This window comes from Tasmannia lanceolata, unplaced genomic scaffold (assembly GCF_043159265.1).
Source record: "Tasmannia lanceolata isolate RefF3 unplaced genomic scaffold, GAP_Taslan_0.1 ptg000001l, whole genome shotgun sequence".
NCBI classification, from domain to species: domain Eukaryota; kingdom Viridiplantae; phylum Streptophyta; class Magnoliopsida; order Canellales; family Winteraceae; genus Tasmannia; species Tasmannia lanceolata.
This window is the reverse complement of record NW_027518678.1, coordinates 2,206,959-2,214,928: the sequence shown is the minus strand read 5'-3', so window position 1 is coordinate 2,214,928 and position 7,970 is coordinate 2,206,959.

Here is a 7,970-nt window from a genome sequence, read left to right as displayed (position 1 = left end):
TTGACCTGAGTGAGTTATGGTCAATCAATCGAAGGTAGGTCAGTAAATTGCTAAACCAAAGCGCGAGTCTAACCACTTCCATCATAACTCTCAAAATACTTGGAGTTTTTCATCTCCGTTTCTTTCGTTTTAAACTACACTTCGATTACTTCGAAATGGAACTAATTTCAATGAATTACGAGTTAAATTGAGTGAGTTATGGTCAATCAATCGGACGTATGTCAGTAAATTGCAAAACTAAAGCGCGAGTCTAACTATTTCCATCATAACTCTCAAAATACTTGGAGTTTTTCATCTCTGTTTCTTTCGTTTTAAACTACACTTCGATTCATTCGAAATGGAACTAATTTCAATGAATTACGAGTAAAATTGAGTGAGTTATGGTCAATCAATCGGAGGTAGGTCAGTAAATTGCTAAACCAAAGCGCGAGTCTAACTATTTTCATCATAACTCTTAAAATACTTGATGTTTTTCATCTCCGTTTCTTTCGTTTTAAGCTACACTTTGATTCCTTCGAAATGAAACTAATTTCAATGAATTATGAGTTAAATTTAGTGAGTTATGGTCAATCAATCGGAGGTAGCTCAGTAAATTGCTAAACCAAAGCGCGAGTCTAACTATTTTCATCATAACTCTCAAAATACTTGGAGTTTTTCATCTCCGTTTCTTTCGTTTTAAACTACACTTCGATTTCTTCGAAATGAAACTAATTTCAATGAATTACGAGTTCAATTGAGTGAGTTATGGTCAATCAATCGGAGGTAGGTCAGTAAATTGCTAAACCAAAGCGCGAGTCTAACTATTTCCATCATAACTCTCAAAGTACTTGGAGTTTTTTCATCTTTGTTTCTTTCGTTTTAAACTACACTTCGATTCCTTCGAAATGAAACTGATTTCAATGAATTACGAGTTAAATTGAGTGAGTTATGGTCAATCAATCGGAGGTACGTCAGTAAATTGCTAAACCAAAGCGCGAGTCTAACTATTTCCATCATAACTCTCAAAATACTTGGAGTTTTTCATCTTCGTTTCTTTCGTTTTAAACTACACTTCGATTCCTTCGAAATGAAACTGATTTCAATGAATTACGAGTTAAATTGAGTGAGTTATGGTCAATCAATCGGAGGTAGGTCAGTAAATTGCTAAATCAAAGCGCGAGTCTAACTATTTCCATCAAAACTCTCAAAATACTTTGAGTTTTTCATCTTCGTTTCTTTCGTTTTAAACTACACTTAGATTTCTCGAAATGAAACTAATTTCAATGAATTACGAGTTAAATTGAGTGAGTTATGGTCAATCAATCGGAGGTAAGTGAGTAAATTGCTAAACCAAAGCGCGAGTCTAACAAGCTCCATCATAAGTCTCAAAATACTTGTTGTTTTTCATCTCCGTTTCTTTCGTTTTCAACTAAACTTCGATTCCTTCGAAATGGAACTAATTTCAATGAATTACGAGTAAAATTGAGTGAGTTATGGTCAATCAATCGGAGGTAGGTCAGTAAATTGCTAAACCAAAGCGCGAGTCTAACTATTTTCGTCATAACTCTCAAAATACTTGAAGTTTTTCATCTCCGTTTCTTTCGTTTTAAACTACACTTCGATTCCTTCGAAATGGAACTAATTTCAATGAATTAGGAGTAAAATTGAGTGAGTTATGTTCAATCAATCGGAGTTATGTCAGTAAATTGCTAAACCAAAGCGCGAGTCTAACTATTTCCATAATAACTCTCAAAATACTTGGAGTTTTTCATCTCTGTTTCTTTCGTTTTAAACTACACTTCGATTCCTTCGAAATGAAACTGATTTCAATGAATTACGAGTTAAATTGAGTGAGTTATTGTCAATCAATCGGAGGTATGTCACTAAATTGCTAAACCAAAGCGCGAGTCTAACTATTTCCATCATAACTCTCAAAATACTTGGAGTTTTTCATCTCCGTTTCTTTCGTTTGAAACGACACTTCGATTCCTTCGAAATGAAACTAATTTCAATAAATTACGAGTTAAATTGGGTGAGTTATGCTCAATCAATCGGAGGTAGGTCAGTAAATTGCTAAACCAAAGCGTGAGTCTAACTATTTTCATCATAACTCTCAAAATACTTAGAAATTTTCATCTCCGTTTCTTTCGTTTTAAACTACACTTCGATTCCTTCGAAATGGAACTAATTTCAATGAATTAGGAGTAAAATTGAGTGAGTTATGTTCAATCAATCGGAGTTATGTCAGTAAATTGCTAAACCAAAGCGCGAGTCTAACTATTTCCATAATAACTCTCAAAATACTTAGAAATTTTCATCTCCGTTTCTTTCGTTTTAAACTACACTTCGATTCCTTCGAAATGGAACTAATTTCAATGAATTACAAGTTAAATTGAGTTAATTATGGTCAATCAATCGGAAGTATGTCAGTAAATTGCTAAACCAAAGCGCGAGTCTAACTATTTCCATCATAACTCTCAAAATACTTGGAGTTTTTCATCTCTGTTTCTTTCATTTTAAACTACACTTCGATTCATTCGAAATGGAACTAATTTCAATAAATTACGAGTAAAATTGAGTGAGTTTTGGTCAATCAATCGGAGGTAGGTCAGTAAATTGCTAAACCAAAGCGCGAGTCTAACTATTTCCATCATAACTCTCAAAATACTTGGAGTTTTTCATCTTCGTTTCTTTCGTTTTAAACTACACTTCAATTCCTTCGAAATGAAACTGATTTCAATGAATTACGAGTTAAATTGATTGAGTTATGGTCAATCAATCGGAGGTAGGTCAGTAAATTGCTAAACCAAAGCGCGAGTCTAACTATTTCCATCAAAACTCTCAAAATACTTGGAGTTTTTCATCTTCGTTTCTTTCGTTTTAAACTACACTTAGATTTCTTCGAAATGAAACTAATTTCAATGAATTACGAGTTAAATTGAGTGAGTTATGGTCAATCAATCGGAGGTAAGTGAGTAAATTGCTAAATCAAAGCGCGAGTCTAACAAGCTCCATCATAAGTCTCAAAATACTTGTTGTTTTTCATCTCCGTTTCTATTATTTTCAACTAAACTTCGATTCCTTCGAAATTGAACTAATTTCAATGAATTACGAGTAAAATTGAGTGAGTTATGGTCAATCAATCGGAGGTAGGTCAGTAAATTGCTAAACCAAAGCGCGAGTCTAACTATTTTCGTCATAACTCTCAAAATACTTGGAGTTTTTCATCTCCGTTTCTTTCGTTTGAAACGACACTTCGATTCCCTTCGAAATGAAACTAATTTCAATAAATTACGAGTTAAATTGGGTGAGTTATGGTCAATCAATCCGAGGTAGGTCAGTAAATTGCTAAACCAAAGCGTGAGTCTAACTATTTTCATCATAACTCTCAAAATACTTGGAAATTTTCATCTCCGTTTCTTTCGTTTTAAACTACACTTCGATTCCTTCGAAATGGAGCTAATTTCAATGAATTACGAGTTGACCTGAGTGAGTTATGGTCAATCAATCGAAGGTAGGTCAGTAAATTGCTAAACCAAAGCGCGAGTCTAACCACTTCCATCATAACTCTCAAAATACTTGGAGTTTTTCATCTCCGTTTCTTTCGTTTTAAACTACACTTCGATTACTTCGAAATGGAACTAATTTCAATGAATTACGAGTTAAATTGAGTGAGTTATGGTCAATCAATCGGACGTATGTCAGTAAATTGCAAAACTAAAGCGCGAGTCTAACTATTTCCATCATAACTCTCAAAATACTTGGAGTTTTTCATCTCTGTTTCTTTCGTTTTAAACTACACTTCGATTCATTCGAAATGGAACTAATTTCAATGAATTACGAGTAAAATTGAGTGAGTTATGGTCAATCAATCGGAGGTAGGTCAGTAAATTGCTAAACCAAAGCGCGAGTCTAACTATTTTCATCATAACTCTTAAAATACTTGATGTTTTTCATCTCCGTTTCTTTCGTTTTAAGCTACACTTTGATTCCTTCGAAATGAAACTAATTTCAATGAATTATGAGTTAAATTTAGTGAGTTATGGTCAATCAATCGGAGGTAGCTCAGTAAATTGCTAAACCAAAGCGCGAGTCTAACTATTTTCATCATAACTCTCAAAATACTTGGAGTTTTTCATCTCCGTTTCTTTCGTTTTAAACTACACTTCGATTTCTTCGAAATGAAACTAATTTCAATGAATTACGAGTTCAATTGAGTGAGTTATGGTCAATCAATCGGAGGTAGGTCAGTAAATTGCTAAACCAAAGCGCGAGTCTAACTATTTCCATCATAACTCTCAAAGTACTTGGAGTTTTTTCATCTTTGTTTCTTTCGTTTTAAACTACACTTCGATTCCTTCGAAATGAAACTGATTTCAATGAATTACGAGTTAAATTGAGTGAGTTATGGTCAATCAATCGGAGGTACGTCAGTAAATTGCTAAACCAAAGCGCGAGTCTAACTATTTCCATCATAACTCTCAAAATACTTGGAGTTTTTCATCTTCGTTTCTTTCGTTTTAAACTACACTTCGATTCCTTCGAAATGAAACTGATTTCAATGAATTACGAGTTAAATTGAGTGAGTTATGGTCAATCAATCGGAGGTAGGTCAGTAAATTGCTAAATCAAAGCGCGAGTCTAACTATTTCCATCAAAACTCTCAAAATACTTTGAGTTTTTCATCTTCGTTTCTTTCGTTTTAAACTACACTTAGATTTCTCGAAATGAAACTAATTTCAATGAATTACGAGTTAAATTGAGTGAGTTATGGTCAATCAATCGGAGGTAAGTGAGTAAATTGCTAAACCAAAGCGCGAGTCTAACAAGCTCCATCATAAGTCTCAAAATACTTGTTGTTTTTCATCTCCGTTTCTTTCGTTTTCAACTAAACTTCGATTCCTTCGAAATGGAACTAATTTCAATGAATTACGAGTAAAATTGAGTGAGTTATGGTCAATCAATCGGAGGTAGGTCAGTAAATTGCTAAACCAAAGCGCGAGTCTAACTATTTTCGTCATAACTCTCAAAATACTTGAAGTTTTTCATCTCCGTTTCTTTCGTTTTAAACTACACTTCGATTCCTTCGAAATGGAACTAATTTCAATGAATTAGGAGTAAAATTGAGTGAGTTATGTTCAATCAATCGGAGTTATGTCAGTAAATTGCTAAACCAAAGAGCGAGTCTAACTATTTCCATAATAACTCTCAAAATACTTGGAGTTTTTCATCTCTGTTTCTTTCGTTTTAAACTACACTTCGATTCATTTAAAATGGAACTAATTTCAATGAATTACGAGTAAAATTTAGTGAGTTATGGTCAATCAATCGGAGGTAGGACAGTAAATTGCTAAACCAAAGCGCGAGTCTAACTATTTCCATCATAACTCTCAAAATACTTGGAATTTTTCATCTCCGTTTCTTTCGTTTTAAACTACACTTCGATTTCTTCGAAATGAAACTCATTTCAATGAATTACGAGTTCAATTGAGTGAGTTATGGTCAATCAATCGGAGGTAGGTCAGTAAATTGCTAAACCAAAGCGCGAGTCTAACTATTTCCATCATAACTCTCAAAATACTTGGAGTTTTTCATCTCTGTTTCTTTCGTTTTAAACTACACTTCGATTCATTCGAAATGGAACTAATTTAAATGAATTACGAGTAAAATTGAGTGAGTTATGCTCAATCAATCGGAGGTAGGTCAGTAAATTGCTAAACCAAAGCGCGAGTCTAACTATTTTCATCATAACTCTTAATATACTTGGTGTTTTTCATCTCCGTTTCTTTCGTTTTAAACTACACTTTGATTCCTTCGAAATGAAACTAATTTCAATGAATTACGAGTTAAATTTAGTGAGTTATAGTCACTCAATCGGAGGTAGGTCAGTAAATTGCTAAACCAAAGCGCGAGTCTAACTATTTTCATCATAACTCTCAAAATACTTGTAGTTTTTCATCTCCGTTTCGTTCGTTTGAAACGACACTTCGATTCCTTCGAAATGAAGCTAATTTCAATAAATTACGAGTTAAATTGAGTGAGTTATGATCAATCAATCGGAGGTAGGTCAGTAAATTGCTAAACCAAAGCGCGAGTCTAACTATTTCCATCATAACTCTCAAAATAGTTGGAGTTTTTCATCTCTGTTTCTTTCGTTTTAAACTATACTTCGATTCATTCGAAATGTAACTAATTTCAATGAATTACGAGTAAAATTGAGTGAGTTATGGTCAATCAATCGGAGGTAGGTCAGAAAATTGCTAAACCAAAGCGCGAGTCTAACTATTTTCATCATAACTCTTAAAATACTTGATGTTTTTCATCTCCGTTTCATTCGTTTTAAACTACACTTTGATTCCTTCGAAATGAAACTAATTTCAATGAATTACGAGTTAAATTTAGTGAGTTATGGTCAATCAATCGGAGGTAGGTCAGTAAATTGCTAAACCAAAGCGCGAGTCTAACTATTTTCATCATAACTCTCAAAATACTTGGAGTTTTTCATCTCCGTTTCTTTCGTTTTAAACTACACTTCGATTTCTTCGAAATGAAACTAATTTCAATGAATTACGAGTTCAATTGAGTGAGTTATGGTCAATCAATCGGAGGTAGGTCAGTAAATTGCTAAACCAAAGCGCGAGTCTAACTATTTTCATCATAACTCTCAAAATACTTGGAGTTTTTCATCTTTGTTTCTTTCGTTTTAAACTACACTTCGATTCCTTCGAAATGAAACTGATTTCGATGAATTACGAGTTAAATTGAGTGAGTTATGGTCAATCAATCGGAGGTAGGTCAGTAAATTGCTAAACCAAAGTGCGAGTCTAACTATTTTCATCATAACTCTCAAAATACTTGGAGTTTTTCATCTTCGTTTCTTTCGTTTTAAACTACACTTCGATTCCTTCGAAATGAAACTGATTTCAATGAATTACGAGTTAAATTGAGTGAGTTATGGTCAATCAATCGTAGGTAGGTCAGTAAATTGCTAAATCAAAGCGCGAGTCTAACTATTTCCATCAAAACTCTCAAAATACTTGGAGTTTTTCATCTTCGTTTCTTTCGTTTTAAACTACACTTAGATTTCTCGAAATGAAACTAATTTCAATGAATTACGAGTTAAATTGAGTGAGTTATGGTCAATCAATCGGAGGTAAGTGAGTAAATTGCTAAACCAAAGCGCGAGTCTAACAAGCTCCATCATAAGTCTCAAAATACTTGTTGTTTTTCATCTCCGTTTCTTTCGTTTTCAACTAAACTTCGATTCCTTCGAAATGGAACTAATTTCAATGAATTAAAAGTTAAATTGAGTTAGTTATGGTCAATCAATCGGAAGTATGTCAGTAAATTGCTAAACCAAAGCGCGAGTCTAACTATTTCCATCATAACTCTCAAAATACTTGGAGTTTTTCATCTCCGTTTCTTTCGTTTTAAACTACACTTCGATTTCTTCGAAATGAAACTCATTTCAATGAATTACGAGTTCAATTGAGTGAGTTATGGTCAATCAATCGGAGGTAGGTCAGTAAATTGCTAAACCAAAGCGCGAGTCTAACTATTTCCATCATAACTCTCAAAATACTTGGAGTTTTTCATCTCTGTTTCTTTCGTTTTAAACTACACTTCGATTCATTCGAAATGGAACTAATTTCAATGAATTATGAGTAAAATTGAGTGAGTTATGGTCAATCAATCGGAGGTAGGTCAGTAAATTGCTAAACCAAAGCGCGAGTCTAATTATTTTCATCATAACTCTTAAAATACTTGATGTTTTTCATCTCCATTTCTTTCGTTTTAAACTACACTTTGATTCCTTCGAAATGAAACTAATTTCAATGAATTACGAGTTAAATTTAGTGAGTTATAGTCAATCAATCGGAGGTAGGTCAGTAAATTGCTAAACCAAAGCGCGAGTCTAACTATTTTCATCATAACACTCAAAATACTTGTAGTTTTTCATCTCCGTTTCGTTCGTTTTAAACTACACTTCG